Source organism: Sus scrofa, chromosome 18 (genome assembly GCF_054392235.1).
Source record: "Sus scrofa isolate SSC_HxYL_T2T_F1_AM1 chromosome 18, Sscrofa_HxYL_maternal_Yorkshire_Landrace_v2.0, whole genome shotgun sequence".
Classification (NCBI taxonomy): Eukaryota; Metazoa; Chordata; class Mammalia; order Artiodactyla; family Suidae; genus Sus; species Sus scrofa.
In genome coordinates, this window is record NC_139400.1 from 41,713,032 (window position 1) to 41,736,430 (window position 23,399).

The 23,399-nt window shown below is 35.3% G+C and overlaps 1 protein-coding gene across 1 annotated transcript in view; it reads left to right on the forward strand.

Moving 5' to 3' along the window:
- Positions 1–23,399, forward strand: part of BMT2 (base methyltransferase of 25S rRNA 2 homolog) — a 102,469-nt gene that overhangs the window by 17,169 nt on the left and 61,901 nt on the right. The window lies entirely within an intron of this gene.

Here is a 23,399-nt window from a genome sequence, read left to right on the forward strand (position 1 = left end):
TTAGCACTTGGCTAATCATTAAGTTATGGAAATTTTTTCAGATATTTGAGTTCAAGTAAAAATAAATACTTTTCCATTCTTTAAAACCGAAAATATCTTAAAAGTTTTCAAATCCTAAATTTTCATATGTGATTGAGGGTATTCCAGCACTTATGTCGACTTTGGATATTGTTTTTTTTCCTGTAGCAAAGCTTCTAATGTTAAAAAAAAAATCAGAAAATGGAGTATGCTGATCATTTCTCTCAAGTGGTAGAATTATAAGAATGGATGTGTATATTGACTGAATTTAAAAAATGAATTCTCAGAAAACAAAACATTTTTCTGCTTGGACAATAAGTTTATGGCAACTTTAGGTTTATATTTCATTAAGATTATTTTTTATTCTAAGTTTCTGTTTTAATCTCATTTAAAAATTATGTAATAATGCATATTTCATTCGTTTAACAAATAATCCAGCGAAAAATATGTTTTTAACTTATTCATTTAATAATTTTAAATAATTGTCCACTGTGTACCAGCCATATCATAGTCACTGTGAGTACAACAATCAACCAAACAGATAAAACCCTTGCTCTCATGGAACTTACATGCCAGTGGGAGTTAGAAGCAAGAAAAACACATAAATTAAATATATATTAGGTCAGCTAATGATAAGTGCAATGAGAAAAATAAAGCAAGGAAAAATAAAACCATTTAAAATAGGGTAGACAAAGAAGCTCTCACTGAAGTGATGTGTAAAAGACACGAAGGAAGTGAGAGAGCGTGCCTTAACAAGTCCAGAGGTCTTGAGGCGGGAGGTTGCTGACATGTTTCAGAAGGAGCAAGGAGACCAATTTGGCTAGAGCGGAGTGGTAGGAGGAGAGTGGTAGAAAATAAGATAACAGAGTTTGTAGACTCTTGTGGATCACTGTGAAGACATTGGCCTTTATTCTGCATTAGATGAGAAGTCATTAAGTTTATTAACTTTTTAAAATGTGTCAATAATTTTAAAGAATTAATTGCTGTAAAGTGAAGATAGACTATAGAAAGGGCAAGGGTCTAAATAAGGAAACCAGTTAGGAAGCTACTACAGTAATCAAGCATGAGGTTATAGTGAAACAGTTTTCTTGGAGAAGGAGAAAGCAAATAGACAGGATAGTGTGGTAGGATTAACGGTCAAAGGCTGTGGTGACTGAAGAGAGGAGCAGAGGGATGCCGATGTGTACATTGTGGTGATTTTGATGACATGGGAGAAGTGAGCTGAAAATGTGAGGTAGGTAAGGAGCAGTGAAAAGATTGGTATCATCATTGTGGAGTCAAAGAATTGAGGAGTTGGGGAACTGAAGAAAAGAGCTGGAGTAATAAAAAATGAGATGCTTGGAATTAAAGCGGTTTTTTTTGCTTGTTCTGGAGAGAAAATGGTTATAAATTTTATTATTCTACAGAGTGTACTTTTTCTCATTCAAGCTAAAAAACACAAAATGAGGCATGCTACTGAGCCAAATATTTCCCTTGTGACACAAAGTAATAATGTAATCCAATCAGGAAATCAGTACCATCACTATTTAAGACCATCATTCTTTGCTTTTAGCAGCACTGCTTTTAAATTAGTACTCCATACATTAGACAGACTTCAGACTTGATTTCAAATATCACTTTGTTATGTGGTGTTCTCTTAGGAGCATTTCCTTATACCTTCCACTTGAATAATGAATCTGCCTCACACTTCACTCCTCTTTGTTTTTCCTCAGATATGTGTTTTTATCAATAGTTATTATATCTAAATGTGTTCTGAAAGAGGTCATTTTTAGGTCAAACTGCTGAAAAAGAACATTAATAAGAATTTAGGTCAAAATGTTGAGAAAGAACAGTGGCAAAGTATGGTAAAAAGATTTTCCTGTGGGAAGTAATCCCAAGAGAAGTTTTATAATGTCTTTACTTTAAATTTAAAACTAGATTGGGGAAAAAAGGCTTCAAAACAATATTAAATTTTGAAACGAGTCATCTGTAATTCAAACTTGGGTTATATGTAATTCCTTTCTCTGTTGGCAGTTCTAAGAGAGTAGTGTCACTCTGAAAGCTAAAATGGTCTTAAAAAAAGGGTTTGACAAAAGTTTGCTTCCAGTAGTTACACTTAAAATTTTATAGGAATTTGGTATATAAAATAAGTCTTACTGACATTACCCTGCTAAGATTTTGTTGACTCTTTAGCTTGAAGAATTATACAGAATAATTATTTTTTTATTTCCTCAAAAAATTAATAAAAATTTATGTGTAATATGAAATATTTAAATTAGAAACAAAATGCAATATGAAGTTTTAGTTGTATGTTTAGTAAAAGAATATGCCTTTTCTAACTCTACGCACAGAATACTCTTTCCTGAACCATTTGAAAGTAAATTGCAGATAACATGACAGTTCATCTCCTTGCATCTCCTAAGAATATGGATAGTCTTCTATATAACCACAGTACTATCATCAAGACCATTAACAGTAATTTCCTAATTTCTTAAAATATCTAGTTCATAAATTCTGATTTTTGATACTGTCCGCAAAACATAAGATTTTTTTTTTTTTTCTAAAACAAGGCACATGCATTGGTGATTACGTTTCTTTAGGTTCTTATTTTTGTTTTCCCTAACATTGAGGTTTTAGAGAAACGTCAGTTGATTTGTAAAATATTCAACATTTTGTAGTTTGGATTGTTGGCTCAAGGTTAATAGTATTGTTCAAGTATTCTATATTTCCCTACTGATTTTTCTTGTTGACTTTTTACTCTAATTACCAAGAGAGATATTTTCAGAATATCATTTTTCTTGATTTTTCTATAATAATATGGCTCTTTAAAAATTTCATTTTTCTATTGAAGTTCATCTGTTTGGTTAATATTTTTCTCCATTAAAAATTTGTAATAGTTATTTTAAGTTATCTGCTTATTTCAACATAAAGTTAATATGTAGAATCTGTTTCTTTGGGCTGTTTTTTCTCTTAGTTATAGATCATTTTTTCCTGCTTCCTTGTGTATCTGGTAATTTTAAAAAATATATATACTGGCATTATGTTTAGAAGAGACTGGGGTAAATATTATTTTTTCCCTAGAGAGGGCATACTTTTTTTTATGATAGGTAGCTGAGATGAGACACTGAACACTTTGACCTCATGAGACGTTAAACTAGTTCCAAGTGGATAACCTCTTTAGATAGTTTCAGTTCACCTCTGGCTTAAGGTGCTTTTAGGGTGACTCTTGTTCTGTGTTTATTGTAGGTACCACCCTTTGGCAGGACTTTGGGGCCTAAGCCCATGGAAGAGTGCGGAGAATTTTCTTTGTTTTTTTAATCCCACTTCAAGCATCCAGTGCTCCCTTTATCCCCTACCTTTTTCTTACTTAAAAAAGATGTATAGGACAAAGAAGGGGAATGGGGAGAACAATTGTGAATTCTTAAACTTTCCAGTCTGTTACATCCTTCTAAGCAGCCATTGAAAGCTCTGCTAGTTTCCCTTTAATGTAATAAAATTCCTCCTACTATAGAAGGCTTATTCCTCTACCGCTATTCAGGCACTTTCAGCATATACACAAAGTGCCTGTGATCCATTTTCACCTCAGAAGGGCTTGTCTCTGTCTAGAATTTAGTTCCATTAGACCTCTTTGCATCCTCAGTTCTCTCGAGTTCTTTTTAACAAATTACTTTTTAGATTGTATAGATTAATTTTTTTCTAGTCATAGCACAACTAGGGGTGTGTTGTGATTATCTGTATCCTAATCCAAAGCTAGCTTTGGGTTTTTATTTTGGATTTATTTGATTGTTTTTGTCTGGTGCCATTTACTTCCTCAATCTCCTTTGCTTCTTATAAACTGGAAGGTGAGTCAAAAGCATTGATTTAGGACCCATATTTTTGCCAAAATATTTATTAGGTGAAATTGCATATGTCATATTGCATCATGTTAGCAAGTCCTTACTGTCAAGTTATTCCACTATTACAGATAATAAATTTTGCCATTTGGTTAAGGTGGTAGCTACTGGATCCTTCCATTGTAAACTTGTTTTCCCTTTGCAATTAGCAAGTAGTGTGTGGATTGATTTTTTTTTTTTTTTTTTTTTTTTTTTTTGTCTTTTTAGGGCCACACCTGTGGCATATGGAGGTTCCCAGGCTAGGGGTCTAATCAGGGTCTAATCAGAGCTACAGCTGCTGGCCTACACCACAGCCACAGCAATGCCAGATCTGAGCCACATCTGGAACCTTCACCACAGCTCACGGCAACGCTCAATCCTTAACCCACTGAGCGAGGCCAGAGATTGAACCCTCAACCTCATGGTTCCTAGTCAGATTCGTTTCCACTGCGCCACGAGGGGACCTCCTGGGGTGACATTTTTGACTGGTGGATCGATTCTGTCTCCCAGTAATCCTTCAACTAACAGGTTTCCCTATTTATTAAGTTAATTACTTCATTTGTGGCTGCAAAATGATTTTTTAAATTGTATCATTCCTTGCATTTATTAGCAGTAATTCTGTAAATAAAAATTTTCTTTATGAACAGGGAATGATTACATGTTTTCCAGAAAGGCTAGGAAAAACTATACATATGTACATAATTCTGTTTAATTACCTGTTTTCTGAGTAAGAAACTGGTGTAATAGTCAATTTAAGTTGTGACAAGTGATTTTTTTTTGATGGGATTTATTTACTTTTTCCATTAGTCTTCGATTTGTGTGTTTATATTCAAATTATTCCATGTTTAGCTAATGGGAATCTCTTCAAAACAGGCTTCTGTGTTCTGACATCTCATTCAAACACTTTCTTGCTATTTGTTATGAGATAAGCCTTTACTTTCCCTGTCAAGACCTAGAATAAAGGCACCTTGATTTCTTGTAGTGAGAAATAGCAATTAGAAATTAAGATCTGGGTACTACATATGCTTCCGGGGTATCCTTTCTTCTAGAATTTTTCAGTGAACAGAGTGAGAAAAATTATGTATATGTAGTCTTAAATTCATAATTGATATTTTCTATTCAAATGTAACATTAGGGTCTTTTTTGCCTAAATTCTTTGTTTTTTTGTTTTGTTTTGTTTTTGTTTTTTTGTCTTTTTTTGCCATTTCTTGGGCCGCTCCCGCGGCATATGGAGGTTCCCAGGCTAGGGGTCTAATCAGAGCTGGAGCTGCCAGCCTACGCCAGAGCCACAGCAACGCAGGATCCGAGCCGCGTCTGCGACCTACACCACAGCTCACGGCAACGCCGGAACCTTGACCCACTGAGCAGGGGCAGGGACCGAACCCGCAACCTCATGGTTCCTAGTCGGATTCGTTAACCACTGCGCCACGACGGGAACTCCAAAATTGTATATTTAGGAAAGAATCCCTTCCATTTTCTTAATTTCTTTCTCACTTTTCTTTTTAGCAGAAATAAACAAATTCACATACATACCTACCCTTTCTTAATCTCTTCAAGTGGTGCATACATACACTCTCTTTTGTACTTTTCTTTTTTTACTTAATAATATGTCATAGAGATCATTCTATTTGGTATTGTATTTGTGAGGGTTCTCCAGAGAATGAGCTCATTTGTTTGTGAAGGCTGACAAATCCCAAGATGTACAGGATGAATTGACAGGTTGGAGAACCACAAATGGTATCCTTCTAGTATTAAGGCCAGCAGGCTCAGGACTCTGGAACAGCTGCTATTTCAGTTTGAGTCTGAAGGCAGGAAAAATTCAGTGTTGCACTTCAAAGGCAGTCAGACAGGAAGAATCTCTCATACTCTGGGGAGGGTCAACTTTTTCATTTCATGCAGACTTTCAAGTAATTGGATATGGCCTTACTTCATTAAGAACAGTCTGGACAGAATACCTAAATAGACATTTCTCCAAAGAAGATATACCAATGGCCAGTGGGCACATGAAAAGATGCTCAACATTGCTAATTATTAGAGAAATGCAAATCAAAACTACAATTGGGTAGGCACTGCTTCACACTGGTCAGAATGGCCATCATTAATAAGTCTACAAATAACAAATGCCAGAGAGGGCATGGAGAAAAGGGAACCCTTCTACACTGTCAGTGGGAATGTAAATTGGTACAGCCACTACGGAAAACAGTAGGGAAGTTCCTCAGAAAATTAAAAACAGAATTATCATATGATCCAACAATCCTACTCCTGGGCATCTATCCAGACAAAAAATGTAATTCAAAATGAAAATGCATGCACCCCTATGTTCATAGCAGTATTATTCAAAATAGCCAAGACACGAAAACAATCTAAATGCCCATTGACAGATGAATGGATAAAAAAGATTTGGTACATGTGTATGATGGAGTACTACTCAGCCATAAAAAAGAATGGAATAATGCCATTAGCAGCAACTAGAGGTTTTCATAACTAAGTAAAGTAAGTTAGGAAGAGTAAGACAAATACCGTATGATATCACTTATATGTGCAATCTAAAATATGACACAAATGGCCCTATCTACAAAACTGAAACAAATTCATGGACATAGAAAACAAACTTGTGATTTCCAAAGGGGAGAGGGTTGGAGGATGCAGGAAAATGTAGGTTGGGGTTAGCAGATATAAGCTATTATATGTAGAATAAATAAACAACAGGGTCATACTGTATAGCACAGGGAACAATATTCAGTATCCTATGATAAACCATAATGGAAAAGAATATAAAAAATTTTGTATAAAAAAAAGAAAACTGATTAAACTGCTCAGTCAAGGGAATAATTTTTTTTTCCCAAGGACAATCTGCTTTACTCAATCTACCCATTTAAATGTTATCCTCATTCAGAAACATCTTCACAGAAACACCCAAAATGTTTGACCAGATGTATGGGCGCCCCATAGCCTAGTCGAGTGGACATATAAATTAACTATCATGAGTTTTTAGATCACTTCCTCATTTTGTTAAATTATAAGCTTTTTCTGTTACAAATAGTGCTGTGATGAATAACTACATATTCATTTTATATTTTTGGCATTGTATCTTTGTAGACATGGAATTGCAGGGTAAAAGAGTAAATGCATATGTCATTTTGTTGGGTATTGCCAAATCATGCTCCGTAGAAGTTATAATAATTTCCAATTCTATCAGCAAAAGTGAGAATACCTGTTTCTCCACAATCTCGCCAACAGAGTATGTTGCCCACCTGTTGAATTTTTGCCAGTCTGGTAGGTGGGAATTGATATCTGTGATTTTAATTTATATTTCTCTTATGAATGAGGTTAAGTTTCATATATTGAGGAATTATTTGCCTTTTTTCTTTGAATTATGTGTTTATGTTTTTGACACTGTTTTCAATAAGGGTTTTTGGTTCCATCTTGACTTTTTTTTTTTCAAGAGTTCTGTGTATGATTTAGAGATACGTGCCCTTTTTCTTTGAGTTTGTATCTTTTGCCATTCACAAGATTTTTGTTTTTGCATAATCAGATATATCTGTCTCTTCTTTTATTGCTTCCAGATTTCAGTTGTCTTTGAAAAGCTTTTCTGATTCCCAGACTGTAAGAATTCCTATTAGAAATTCACTCATGATCTTTGACCTTTTTGAAATTCAGTGTAGTGTTTGTTGTGAAGTATAGCTTGAACTCTTCCCCCCCAAAAAGATTTTTCTGTTTTTCCAACATAATTTATGAAAATGTTTGCCTTTTCTGCAGTGATTTCGCTTGATACTTATACACCAGTTTTCCCCACATAGTTGATTCTTTTTAGCACTTTCTGTTATCAATATTGTCTGTAACTTATAATCCATGCTATTCTATAACATCTTCTCCCTCTCCCCTCCCACTATTACTTTCTTAGGATTTTTTTGGTTGTTCTTGCTTTTGGGTTTTTCTCCCATATGTACTTTAGAATCACCTAATGTAACTAAATTTTTTAAAGTTTTGACTTTTATTAGGATTAAATTTTTTACTAATTGGAAAAAGTGGCATCTTTATAATATTGAATAATTGTATGAAAAAGTCATATATCCTTCCATTTGTTCAAGTTTCTTTTTGAGTCTTTCACTGGTGTTTTAAAAAGGTTTTCTCTAAGTGATTATGCATAGTTCTTATGTTTATTCTTAGGTATTTGAGTTTGTTGCTGTTTTAAATGTAATCTTCCCTTCTGTTGTATATTCTAACAGGTTACTGTTTGGATATATGTGGAGGCTTTTGATTTTTGTATGTTTTACATCTTACTGAGTTCTCTTGTTTGTATTTATGATTTTTTTTTTTTTTTGGATTGTCTAGGTATATTATCATATGTGTATACATGGAGTTTTATTTCTTCCTAATTCATTTGCCTAACTAGTTTTATCTTTTGCATTAGCTGTGTCTTTTTTACTGATGTGTGTGGCATGTCCCCATTAATAAGTTGTGGGCTTTTTGGCTCATATATAAATACAATTTTACTGTTAGGGATTATTTACCAAGCTCTGATTGATCGATTGATTTTATTAGAACTATGTGTTGGATTTTGTTGAATGTCCTTTCAGCATCTATGGAAATGAATATGTTTTCTCCTTAGATTTATGAATACAGTGAATGATATGAATGGACTTTTTTGTATTGAATCATCCTTGTAGTCCTAAAATAACATACTCCTTGGTTGTATTTGATTCTTTTTGCTAAAATTATATTTCATATTTTTACATTGATATTTATAAGTTATTGATAATGGTCTGTATTTTTTGTAGATATTTTCAGACCTAATTTCCATTATTATTTGCTCTCAAAATAACTTTAGAAATTTTTCCTCTGTTTATATGGTCTGGAACTGTTTAAATAGTTTTGGTGTTGTCTAATTTGTATTTGGGGGTTTTATTTATAGAGGTGACTGAGTGATGGCTGGAGAGATCATTGCCATTGGAAGAATTTACTGATTACACTTCCTAAGAGAAGGGGATATACATGTCACTTGGAGCCACAGGGGAAGCACCATATTTGGTCAGGAGGCCAAACAGGAGTGAGGAAAGAGACTAGGTCTCATCCTTTGTGGTGTTTCCATGGGAAAGGCAAAGCAGCGTAGAGTAAACAGTATAGGATTGGCTAGTTTGAATAATTTTGGTAGGCTTTAGGGTATAGTCACTGTCCCTAACTGTCTGGTACCTAGACCTGGGTTAATTTAGAGCAGGGGAAATATTGACTTGTGTGAGAGTTAAATAGAGGACATGGTTAGCTTGCATATGAGCAGTGTGCTCCCAAGTAAGTTGTTTATTACCTTTAGGAATCAGCTAGCCTTGGGAGAGGCAGTTTCTCTCTGGGTCTGTAAGGCTCTCTCCAAGATAGCAAAACATGATAAGAAACAAAATTAAAAACATGATTTGTACACAGGTTATCTGGTCTGGTGGCTCTTGGTAGAATTCTTCATTGGAGACTAGTGCTTTTTGGTGATGTAACTCAAACTTTCTCGTATTTATTATGAATTTTGGTTTTGTTTAAACTTTGCAGTTTAAATGCAAAATTAATTACAGTGAATTAACTCTACCAGTAATTGAATCAAGTTTGATAAATTTTCCTATATTCCTGTATCCTATATTTAGTATACTTACCTAAGAAAGTTATGTTTCATCTAAATTTTCAGCTTTATTTGCATAAAGTAATGCAAATTAAAGAACCAGCTTGCATATTTATTTTCCTAACATTAATATCTTAACTCCTTTCTTTTGATTTACTTTTCCCCCAATCCTTTGATTTTGATGTTAATTTTATTTATTTTTATTCTTTTATTTGTATTGATATAAATATTACAGGGTCTGAATTACCTCAGGTCACTATTTTAGTGCATTTCTAAGATTCTGACGTGGTAATTTTACTGTTGTTTTAGAAGTCCTGTGACTTTTATTAGTACTTTGCTTTTAACTCCGCAGTTATTTAATTTAAAAAATTTGCAGGTGAAATGGATTTTTTGTTTTATTTTGTTGTTATAGCTTTATTGCATTGAGATTGGATGATTTTGTCTATTATTTTTCCTATGGCTCTTACAGTGCTTTTCTTCACCACTTAGTACCATATCTATTATGGAATTTTATAAATATTCTGTGTGCATTTGAAAAAGATCCTACACTCTCTCTACTAAGGCCAAGTTTGTTATGTAGTGATAAACTTTATTATGCTCTTGAGGGCTTCTGTAACCCTACTTATTCATTGACTTGATGGAGAGTGGTATTTAAAGTTCTCTATTTTTCCGTGCATCTCATGGAGTTCCTGCTTTGTGAGGACAGTAGATGGCACATACTATACCCATAACTATTATGTCTTCCTTGGGAATTGTGGCCTTCAGCATTATAAAGTATCCTTTTTAAATTCATTTAATGTTTTTTATTCACTACCAGCCTCTTCACCAACATTTCCTAGTCATCTCATAGATGAAGTTCATACTTTGAAAAAGCTTGCAACTATAATATTCTGAGTTCTTACATATCAAAAGCTGTTTTTCTGTAGTTTTGTTACAAGATGTACAACTTGGCTAGTTATGAAATCCTTAATTCACACTTTATGTCCTTTGGTTTTGAAAAAAATGTTGGTCTATTTTAGTCTTATATTGTATCTTGTTTTCCCTTTGTCTCCACACCCTCACCACTACCATCCACCTTGCCTTTTCCCTTCACTCTCTACTGAACCATTTGTAAGGACGTTGCAGAAATTACAAGGTTTTGCTCTTGGGTACTTCAGAGTGTATCATGGCACTTAGTTATTATCCCTCTCTGATCTTCTTTAATCCAAGGAGTTTTTCTAGCTTATTTATTTATATTTTGGTCTTTTTTGACATGGACATTTTATTTTGTCAAAAGTCAAAGTTTGGATTTGTGTGGTTTTTCTTTGTGATTAGATTCAAGTTAAGCATATTATTAGCAGCAGTATTACATAGGATATTGTATCCTTCTTAGTGTACTACATCAGGAGGCACATGATGTCTATTCTGGGTTCTTTTTGTTTCCCTCTTCAAAAAGTCTTCATATTTTTTTAGTGCAGTTTTAGGTTCATAGCAAAATTAAGCATAAAATGCAGTAGTTCACATATACACCCTATCCCCACACATGGACAGTCATGCCACAATCAGCATCCATCTATAGTGCTTCATTTGTCACAGTTGATGAACTCACACTGATACATCATTATCATCCAAAGTCCATAGTTTACATTAGGGTTCACTTTTGGTGTTATGTATTTTACAGGTGTTGACAAATGTATAATGACAACTATCCACCATTATTGTATCATACAGAATAGTTTCACTGCCTAAAAATCTTTTGTGCTCCAGCTGTTGACCCCTTCCTCCCAAACCCCCTCCCCCAGCAACCACTGACTTTTTTTTAATGCCTCCATAGTTCTGCCTTTTCTAAAATGTATATAGATGGAATTGCAATAGTTAGCCTCTTCATTTTGACATCTTTCACTGAATACTGTGCATTTAAGTTTCCACCGTGTCTTTTTTGGCTTGATAGCTTATTTTATTTTAGTGGTAATAATACTCCATTACCTAGCTTATCTATCCATTCACCTACTGAAGGATATCTTGGTTACCTCCAGATTTGGTAGTTGTGAATAAAACTTCTATAAACATACATATCCAGATTTTTATGTGGAAGTAAGTTTTCAACTCTTTTAGTAAAGACCAATGTGCTGGATTGCTAAATTATATGGTAAGAGTATATTTAATTTTGTAAGAAACTGCCAGACTCTCTTCCAAAGTGACTACCATTTTGCATTTCCACCAGCAGTGAATGAAAGTCCTTCTTGCTTCACATCTTCACCAATATTTGGCGTTGTTAGTGTTAATGAATTTTGATCATTCTAATAGTGTGTAATAGTATCTCATTGCTGTTTTAGTTTGTATTTCTCCAGCGACATGATTTAGATCATTGTTTTTTATGCTTATTTGACACCTATAACTTCTTTGGTAAGGTATCTGTTCAGGACTTTTGCTCATTTAAATTTTTTTCTTTTTTCTTTTGTTTCATTATTTATTTATTTATTTATTGTTTTTTGTCTTTTCTAGGGCCGCACCCATGGCATATGGAGGTTCCCAGGCTAGGGGTCTAATCAGAGCCATAGCTGCTGGCCTACACCAGAGCCACAGTAACCTGGGATCCAAGCCGCATCTGCGACCTACACCACACCTTGCGGCAACGCCAGATCCTTAATCCACTGAGCAAGGCCAGGGATCAAACCCGCAACCTCATGGCTCCTAGCCGGGTTCATTAACCACTGCACCACGATGGGAACTCCTGTTTCATTTTTTAAGGTTTTATTGAAATGTAGTTGCTTTACAATGTTGTGATTGTACAGCAAAGTGATTCAGTTATATATGTATACACATCCATAGTCTTTCAGATTCTTTTCCCATATAGATTATCACAGGATATTGGGTAGTTCTCTGTGTTATACAGAAGGTCCCTGTTGGCCAGTCATTCTGTATACCTCCATGTGCATGTGCCAGTCCCAAATCCCCAGTCCATCCCTTCCCCCTCACCTGTCCCGTTGGTAATCATTAAGTTTTCAAAGTTTGTGAGTCTGTTTTTGTTTTGAAATAAATTCATTTGCTTCCTTTTTTTTTTAGATTCCACATGTAAGCTACATCATATGGTGCTTGGCTTTCACTGTCTAACTTCATTTAGTATGATAATCTCTAGTTGCAACCATGTTTCTGCAAAGGGCATTATTTCATTGTTTTTTATGACTGAGTACTATTCCATCATATATATGCACCACTTTTTTAACCATTCCTCTGTTCATGGATATTTAGGTTGCTTCCATGTCTTGGCTATTATAAATAGCTTAGCAGTGAACACTGGAGTTTGTGTATCTTTTTGAATTACAGTTTTGTCTGGATAGATGCCCAGGAGTGGAATAGCTGCATCATATGGTAGTTCTGTTTTCAGTTTTCTGAGAAAACCTGTACTGTTTTCATAGTGGTTGCACCAGTGTACATTCCCAGCATCAGTTTAAGAGGGTTCCCTTTCCCCTGCACCCTCTTCAGCATTTATTGGCTGGTGTGAGGTGGCACCTCACTGTAGCTTTGACTTGCATTTCTCTAATAATTAGTGATATTGATCATCTTCTCATGTGTTTTTTGGCCATCTCTTATGTCTATTTTTGAGAAATGCCTGCTTAGATCTTCTGCCTATTTTTGATTGGCTTGTTTGTTTGTTTGGTAATGAACTACAAGGAGCTGTTTGTATATTTCAGAGATTAATGCCTTGTCAGTTGTATCATTTGCAAATATTTTCTTCCATTATGTGGGAGTATTTTCTTTTCTTTTCCAGTGGTTTCCTTTGCTGTGCAAAAACCTTTTAAGTTTAATTAGGTCTCATTTGTTTATTTTTGTTTTTATTTTCATTACTCTAGGAGGTGGCTACAAAAAGATACTGCTGCAGTTTATGTCAGGGTGTGTTCAGCCTATGTTTTCCTCTAAGAGTTTTATAGTATCTAGTCCTATATTTAGATCTTTAATCTGTTTTGAATTTATTTTTGTGTATGGTGTTGGAGAATGTTCTAATTTCGTTCTTTTACATATGACTGTCCAGTTTTCCAGCACCACTTATTTTTCTTAAGGTATTGGTTTTTTTATTACTATTATTACTACTCAGGGAATTTTATTACATTTATAGTTGTACAGTGATCATCGCAACCAAATTTTATAGCATTTCCAACCCAAACCCCCAGTGCATCCCCCCACCCTGCAACCTGTCTCATTTGGAAACCGTAAGTTTTTCAAAGTCTGTGGGTCAGTACCTGTTCTGCAAAGAAATTTATTCTGTCCTTTTTTAGATTACACATGTAAGTGGTAGCATATGATGTTGGTGTCTGTCTGACTGACATTGCTTACTATCATGATAATTTCTAGGTCCATCCATGTTGCTGCAAATGCCATTCTTTCCTTTTAATGGATGAGTAATATTCCATTGTGTATATGTACCATGTCCTCTTTATCCACTCCTCTGTCAGTGGGCATTTAGGTTGTTTCCATGTCTTGGCTATTGAAAATAGTGCTGCAGTGAACATTGGAGTACATGTGTCTTTTCGAGTCGTGGTTTTCTCTGGATAGATGCCCAGGAGTGGGATTGCTGGATCAAATGGTAATTCTATGTTTAGTTTTCTGAGGCATCTCCATACTGTTTTCCACAGTGGTTGCACCAATTTACATTCCCACCAACAGTGTAATAGTGTTCCTTTTTCTCCACACCCTCCAGTACTTACTGTTCATAGACTTTTTGATGAATGCCATTCTGGCTGGTGTAAGGTGGTACCTCATAGTGGTTTTAATTTTCATTTCTCTAATAATTAGTGATGATGAACATCTTTTCATGTGTTTTTTGGCCATCAGTATGTCTTCTTTGGAGAATTGTCCATTTTTTGATGGGGCTTGGTTTTTTTTTTTTTTTTTTGGTATTGAGCTGCAGGAGGTGTTTATAAATTTTGAAGATTAATCCCTTTTCAGTCACTTCATTTGCAACTATTTTTTCCCATTCTGTGTGTTATCTTTTCGGTTTTTGTAGGGTTTCCTTTGCTGTGCAGAAACTTTTAAGTTTAATTAAGTCCCATTTGTTTATTTTTGTTTTTATTGTCATTACTCTAGGAGGTGGATCTGAGAGGATGTTGCTGTGGTTTATGTCAGAGAGTGTTTGGCCTATGTTTTCTAAGAATTTTATAGTATTGGTCTTATATTTAGGTCTTTAACCTATTTCGAGTTTATTTTTGTGTATGGTGTTACATACACAAAAGAAGTGTTCTAATTTCATTCTTTTCCATGTAGCTGTCCAGTTTTCCCAGCACCACTTATTGAAGGGGCTGTCTTTTCTCCATTGTATATTCCTGCCTCCTTTGTCATAGATTACTTGACTGTAGGTGCGTGGGTTTAATTCTGAGCTTTCTATCGTGTTCCACTGATCTATATTTCTGTCTTTGTGCCAGTATCCTACGGATTTGATTACCGTAGCTTTGTACTAAAGTCTGATGTCAGGGAGCCTGATTCCTCCAGCTCCATTTTTCCTTTTCAGGATGTCTTTGGCTATTCTTGGTCTTTTGTGCTTCCAAACAAACTTTAAAATATTTTGTTCAAGTTCTGTGAAGAATGTCCTTGGTAATTTGATAGGGATTGCATTGAATCTGTAGATTGCCTTGGGTAGTACAGACATCTTGATAATGTAGATTCGTCCAATCCAAGAGCATAGTATGTCTTTCCATCTATTTGTATCATCTTTGATTTCTTTCATTAGCGTCTTATAGTTTTCAGAGTACAGGTCTTTTGTCTCTTTAGGTAGGTTTATTCCTAAGTATTTTTATTCTTTTTGATGCAATGGTAAATGGTATTGTTTCCCTGATTTCTCTTTCTGATCTTTCATTGTTAGTATATAGAAATTAAGTCAATTTCTGTGTATTAATTTTGTATCTTGTGACTTTGCTAATAAATTCACTGATGAGCTCTAACAGTTTTCTGGTAGCATCTTTAGGATTTTCTAGGTATAATATCATGTCATCCTCAAATAGTGATAGTTTTACTTCTTTGTTTCCAATTTGGATTTCTTTTATTTGTTTTTCTTCTCTGATTGCCATGGCTAGGACTTCCAAAACTATGTTGAATGGTAGTGGTGAGAGCGGACATCCTTGTCTTGTTTCTGATCTCATTGGGAATTCTTTCAGCTTTTCACCATTGAGAATGATGTTAGCTGTGGGTTGGTCATATATGGCCTTTATTATGTTGTGGTAGGTTCCCTCCATGCACACCTTCTGAAGGGTTTTTATCAGAAATGGATGTTGGATTTTGTCAAAGGCTTTTTATGCAGCTATTGAGAGGATCGTATGGCTTTTATTCTTCAGCTTTTTCAGGTTTATCACACTGATTGATTTGCAGATATTGAAGAATCCTTGCGTCCCTGGGATAAAGCCCACTTGATCATGATGTACAATCCTTTTAATGTACTGTTGGATTTGGCTTGCTAGTATTTTGTTGAGGATTTTTGCATCAGAGAAATTGGCCTGCAGTTTTCTTTTTTTGTGGTATCTTTGTCTGGTTTTGGTATCAGGGTGGCCTCATAAAAGAGTTTGGGAGTGTTCTTTCCTCTGCAGTTTCTTGGACGAGTTTCAGAAGGATAGGTATCAGCTCTTCTTTAAATGTTTGAGAGAATTCACCTGTGAAACCATCTGGTCCTGAATTTTTTGTTTGTTGGAAGTTTTTTAATCACAGTTTCAATTTCAATACTTGTGATTGGTCCATTCATCTTTTCTGTCTTGGTTTAGTCTTAGAAGATTGTACTTTTCTAAAGAATTTGTCCATTTCTTCTGTGTTTTCTGTTTTACTGGCATATAGTTGCATGTAGTAGTCTCTTAGGACACTTTGTATTTCTGTGATGTCCATTGTAACTTCTCTTTTTTCATTTCTAATTTTATTGATTTGAGCCCTCTCTTTTTCTTGATAAGTCTGGCTAAAGGTTTATCAATTTCTTTGATCTTTTCAAAGAATCAGCTTTTAGTTTCATTGATCTTTTCTGTGATTTTCTTCATTTCTATTTCATTAATTTCTGCTCTGATATTTATGATTTCTTTTCTTCTCCTAATGTTGGGTTTTGTTTGTTCTTGTTTCTCTAGTTGCTTTAGCTGTAAAGTTAGGTTGTTTATTTGAGCTTTTTCTTGTTTCCCAAGGTAGGCTTTTATTGCTATAAACTTTCCTCTTAGAACTGCTTTTGTTGCATCCCATAGGTTTTGGAGTGTTGTATCTTTGTTGTCATTTGCTTCTAGGTATTTTTTCATTTCCACTTTGATTTCTTCAGTGTTCCATTGGCCGTTTAGTAGTATGTTGTTTAGTCTCCACGTTTGTGTTTTTTGCAGTTTTTTTCTTGTTGTTGATTTCTAGTCGTATAGCGTTGTGGTGGGAAAAGATGCTTGCTTGATATGATTTCAATTTTCTAAAAGTTACTGAGGTTGGATTTGTAGCCCAGGATGTGATCAGTCTTAGAGAATGTCCCATGTGCACTTGAGAAGAATGTATATTCTGCTGCTTTGGGATGGAATGTCCTATAACTATCTATTAAGTCCATCTGGTCTAATGCTTCATTTAGGGCCTGTGTTTTCTTGCTAATTTTCTGTCTGAATGATCTGTCCATTGCTGTATATGGGGTGTTAAAGTGCCCTGCTGTTATTGTGTTATTGTCAACTTCTCCTTTTAAGGTTGTTAGCAGTTGCATATATATTTACAATTGTTATTTCTTTTTCTTGGATTGATCCTTTGATCATTACATCATGTCCTTCTTTGTCTCTTGTAATATTTAGTTTATGGTCTATTTTATCTGATAGGAGTATTGCTACTCCAACTTTCTTTTGATTCCCATTTGCATGGAATATTTTCTTCCATCCTCTTACTTTCAATTTGTATGTGTCCCTAGAAGTGAAGTGGGTCTCTTGAAGACAGCATATATGTGGATCTTGTTTTTGTATCCACTCAGCCAGTCTAGGTCTTTTGGTTGGACCATTTAGTCCATGTACATTTATGGTAATTATTGATATGTATGTTCTTATTGCCATTTTATGAACTGTTTTGGATTTGTTTTTGTTGCTCTTTTTTCTTCCCTTCTTCTCTTGTGGTTTGATGACTATCTTTAGTGTTGTATTTGAATTGATTTTTCTTATTTGTGTATCAGTTGTGGATTTTTGGTTTGCAGCTACCCTGAAGTTTTTATATAGGAATATATCTATATGTATCTATATATATATATGTGTGTATGACATTGTTTTCAGTTGTTGGTCTCTCAATTGCAACTGCATCTCCAGTGTCCTGCATTTGTAACTTCCTCTTCTCATGATTTCTGATTTTGTAGCATATTCATGTGTGGATGATTTCCTACCTTTACTGTATATATGCCTTTCCTGGTGAGCCTTGTCATTTGTGGACTTTTTGTTTCTAGTTGTGGCCTTTTCTTTTCTGCCTAGAGAAATTCCTTTAGTATTTATTGTAAAGCTGGTTTAGTGTTGCTGAATTCTCTTAGCTTTTGCTTATCTGTAAAGCTTTTGATTTCTCCTTCAAATCTGAATGAGAGCCTTGCTGGATAAAGTAATCTTGGTTAGAGGGGTTTTTTTCCCTTTCATCACATTGAGTATATCATGCCTTCACTTCTGGCCTGCAGAGTTCCTACTGAAAAATCTGCTGATAACCTTATCGGAGTTCTCTTGTATGTTACTTGTTTCTTTTCCCTGGCTGCTTTCAATATTTTCTCTTTGTCTTTAATTTTGTTCAGTTTGATTAATATGTGTCTCAGGGTATTCCTCCTTGGGTTTATTTTATATGGTACTCGTTGTGCTTCCTGGTTTTGAGTGAGTGTTTCCTTTCCCACCTTAGGGAAATTTTCAGCTATTATCTCTTCAGATATTTTTTCTGTCCCTTTCTCTCTCTCGTCTCCTTCTCGCACCCCAATATTATAGGCGTTGGTGCGTTTAATGTTGTCCCAGAGTTCTCTTATAATCTCTTCATTTTTCAGTCTTTTTTCTCTTTTATGTTCTGCATCAGGGCTTTCCACTACTCTGTCCTCCACCTCGCTTATTTGTTCATCTGCTGTTGTTGCTTCTATTGAATTTTTTATTTCATTTTGCATCTCTGCTTGCTTAAGTTTTAATCTTGTATTTCTTTGCTCAGTGTTTACTTTAAATTATCAGTCTTTGCCTCCAGTTTATTTCCAGTGTCTTGCATCATGTTCAGCATCATCAGTCTAAAGTCTTTTTCCTGGAGGCTGAGAATCTCCATATCATTAGCTGTCTTTCTGGGTTTTTTTCTTTCTCACTTATCTGAGTTATAGTTCGCTGCCTTTTCATTTTTATAGGTTTTTGGTGTGGTCTCCTTTTTGCAGATAATAGAGTTGTAGCCTCTCTTACTTCTGGTTTCTGCCCCCTTTGTGGCTAAAGTTGGTATGGGGGCTTGTTCTAGGCTTCTTTATGGAAGGGACTTGTGCCTGCCCACTGGTGGGTAGGGCTTTGTCTCTAGGTGAGATTAGATGTGGCTGTGTGTCTGGGGGGGGGAGTCTTTAGACACCCTGTTTACTGGTGGGTAGGTCTATGATCCCACATGGATTATTGTTTGGCCTGGGGCTTGTCAGCACTGATGGGTGGGGCCAGATTTTCCCAAAATGGCCACCTCTAGAGGAACACATGCTAATGAATATTCCTGAGATCTTGCCTCCAATGTCCTTCCCCCACAATGAGTCATAGTCACCCCCTGTTTTCCCAGGAAATCCTCCAAGAACTGCATTCAGTTCTGACCCATTCCTGTGGAGCCTCTGCTTTGCCCTGGGACCCAGTGCATGTGCAAGCCTGTGTGTGCTTTTCAAGAATGGGGTCTCCATTTACCCCAGTCCCCTGGAGTTCCTGTCCACAAGCCCCACTGGCCTTCAATGCCGAGATGCTTCTGGGGCTCTTTCTCCCAATGCCAGATCCCCAGGCATGGGGACCTGATGTGGGGCTCGGAACCCTCACTCCTGTAGGTGAGTCTCTGTGGTAGTTACTTTCCAGTCTGTAGGCTTCCCACCCAGCAGGTATGGGGATGCTTATATCACATAATCGCCCCTCCTACCTCTTGATGTGGCCTCCTCTTTGTCTTCTGGAGTAGGTTATCTTTTTGAAAGTTTCCAGTCCATTTGCTTGAAGGTTGTCAGCATTTGGTTGTAATTGTTTTGTTTTTATGAGAGAAGGTGAGCTCCAGTCCTTCTATTTCTCCATCTTACTTCCTCCAGCACCAGTTATTAAAGAGACTCTTTTCTCAGTTGTATATTCTTGCCTCCTGTATCATAGATTAGTTAACCATAAGTGTGTGGGTTTATTTTTGGGCTTTCTACCCTGTTCCGTTGATGTATATCTCTGTTTTTCTGCCAGTACCATACTATTTTGATGACTGTAGCTTTGTAGTTAATCTGCAGTTTGGGAGCCTTAATTCCTCCAGCTCCATTTTCCTGTTTTAGGATTGCTTTTGCTTTTTAGTGTCTTGAGTTTCTGTACAAATTTTAAAGTATTTTATTCTAGTTCTTTGAAAAATGCAATTGGTAAATTAATAGCAATTACATTGAATCTGTACAGGTGGTGATTTTTTTTTTTTTTTTTTTTTTAAACAGCCACATCTGTGGCATATGGAAGTTCCAGGGCTAAGAGTCAGATCCAAGCGGTAGCTACTGGCCTATACCACAGCAGCAGCAACACTGGATCCAAGTCACATCTTTGATCAATATGGCAGCCTGTGGCAACACCAGATCCTTAATCCACTGAGCGAGGCCAGGGATCAAACCCACATCCTCATGGATACAAGTTGAGTTCTTAACCTGCTGAGCCACAACAGGAATTCTCAGGCAGTGGCTTTTCAGATACAAGATCATCTAGATTTTCTCCTAGGAAATTTATAAAACTGTCCAAGACTTTTAAAGTGTTATGTTTTACATTTAGGTCCATGACTCATTTGGTGTTAATTTTTGTGAAGGATGTAATGCCTGTATTCAGCTTCATTTTTTGGCATGTTGGTATCTATTTGTTCTAGTGCTACTTGTTAAAAGGACTGTCTTTACTCCACTGTATTGCTTTTTCTCCTTTGTCAAAGATCAATTGAGTATATTTATGTGGATCTATATCTGGGCTCTCTTTTCTGTTCCATTGGTCTTTGTCTGTATAACACACTGTCTTGATTACTAATAGTAATAGTATAGTAATAGCTTTATTTTAAGTCTTAAAATCAGATAGTGTCTGTTCCCCAACTTTGTTCTTCTCCCTCAATATTGTGCCGGCTATTCTGGGTCTTTTGCTTATCCATATAAACTTTAGAATCTGTTTTGTTCCATCTATAAAATTGTTTGCCCTGATTTTGATTGGGATTGTGTTGAATGTATAAATCCATTTAGGAAGAACTACCAGTGACAGTACTGAGTCTTCCTATCCATGTTCATGGAATATCTGTCCATTTATTTAGTTCTGTTTTTTAATTTAAAATTTAAAAATTTTTCATATCTGTAATTGCTTAATTCTAATTAATATTCAAATGTTATGTTACATTCCTTTTTATAGCTGTCTTTGTTTTCTGTGTTCTTGAGAATTTTCATCCATTGAAATGTTTTGATAATCTTTCTCTTCTCTTCTAATAGAAACATGTTGGGCTGCTGGTTTCATTGGATATTTCTTTTATGTGTTTTATCTGTATAGGTATGAGTTTGGATAGCTTACTTTGTTTCTTAATTCCAAAGAACCTTGCTTGATTGCTGCAAATACAGAAGTGGAGTTCCTTTAATAAATATTATCTTTTGGCTGATTTATTATTTCTTAATTGGTATAGCTTATAATATCTCAGTATGCTCTTTACTCTTAACATCTTCATTCTTCCCTTTTGTCAACACATCTCTAGAAATATCCCCTTTTCTCAAGATGCCTCCTTTCTCCCTCAGAAAAAATATTTTTTCGAGGCTCTTACCTTTGGCAAATATAGACACACACACCCATATATTTGACAAACTTTCTTTTGGTCCTTTTGTGTCTAATGCTTTGATATATTTTGACATATATTTGACAAACTTTATTTTTGCCCTTTTGTGTCTAATGCTTTGATACACTAGATCCCAAATCTCTTCCTAAGAGTTTTCTACTCAGTGTTGAACTCCCTGTTGGTGGTGAACTTTAGCTGGTATTACATGTTTGTTTGCTTGTGTTTTTTATGGGTGATTTTTTTGTGTGTGCCAACTCAGGACCTCATCATACATTTCTTTCTACACAGTGTACTTTGGGTAACTCCAGAGACAACTCAGTTGGTCTCAGATTTTTACTTCCCCAATTATGTGTAAAAGGAGATTCTTTTTCTTTTTCTATTTCCTACTTAAGCCTTAGGTGTGAACTGTGTGTGTTTTTATTTGCTCTTCCTAATCATTTGTATATTTTTTGCAAGTTGTGTAGAGAGATTGGGATTTAGATGGTTGTTACTACCCTATGAGTATCTAGAATTCCAGCTCTTTAAATATTTTGCTGCCAGGTTTCTAGGTAACTATGTGATCAAGCCATATAAAATTGCGATTTCTGTGGCTCAAGAACTGTTGAATATCAGCAGTTCTGTATGATTCCACCTAATAGAAAGGTAGGCAATCTCTTTATCCTAGTGATTCAAGCCTTAGTGAAATGTTATATGATAGGGGTATTATTTTTAGTATTAATTCCAAGGTGATTAGGGCTGCATTTTTTATATGCAATAAAATACACTCATCCTAGTGTACAGTTCAGTGAGTATTGACAGTTGTTTATACTTAGGTAACCACCACCACTATCAGTATATAGAACATCTGCTGTATAACACAGGGAACTATTTCCAATCACTTGTGATAGAACATGATAGAAGATACTATGAGAAAAAATGTGTGTGTGTGTGTGTGTGTGTGTGTATAACTGGATCACTTTGCTATACAGCAGAAGTTGACAAAACATTGTAAATCAACATTATAATAAAGTTTTTTAAATGTATATAGAACATTTCCATCATTCTAAAACCTCTAGTGTACACCTTTGTAGCCAGCCCCACCTCCCACTCCAGGAAACCACTGAACTGTTTCTATCATTCGATTAGATTTCTAAAGGCCACATTACTAAATTGTCCTGTCAGTCTTGCATGATCTGAAATTTGCTTATCTCTCCAGTGTCATCTATCTATTATTCCTTTCTATATATGTGCTGGCCTCGGGGCCTTTTCACTTATGAGGCCATCCATCCATTTTCTGCCTGACATTTTAAATTCCCATACCCTGAACTGATGTTCATCTCTCTAGGACCCATGATACTTTTTCTCTTCCATGCCTTTGATCATGGTTATTCTCTCTGCCAAGAGAGCACTTTCCTCCTTAATGAACATTCTTCCTAGACTGATTTATTCCTATTCATCTTTATAAAATCAGCTTATGTTACTGATTTTAGATTGGATTAGTTATTTATTGGTCGTATTTTTTTTTTACATAATTATTTGCTCCTTACCTAGTCTGAGCTCCTTGAGGGTAATGATGCCTTCTTCAGTTTGTCTTCCCATCATTGTGCCTGGTACATGATAGGTACTTAATAAATGTTTAATTAATCTTAAACGAGTTTCAACAACTGTATATAATTTGAGTTTAAAATTAAATTTCCAGAGGATAAGTTAAAGAAGTCTTAAATTATAGATACTTAACAAAACTGAAATTGAACTAATGGTGTCTTTTAAGTGTGAGGAGAAATGGGCATTGTTTCATGGACACCATAGTTCTACTTGCAGAAATAAGTTTTAATTTTTTAGCTCTTCTCTAGCCATGTGTTTTTGGAATTGCACCAAGCAGTGTCTATGGAGAAAATTAGTCTAGCTTTGATCAGAGCATGAGCTATATGGAATAATAATGTGGCTTGTTTTAAGAATCTAAAAAGAAAGGAAATTTGTTTTGCTTCCATTTACATACACTTTAAGCCTTGATAAAGTATATC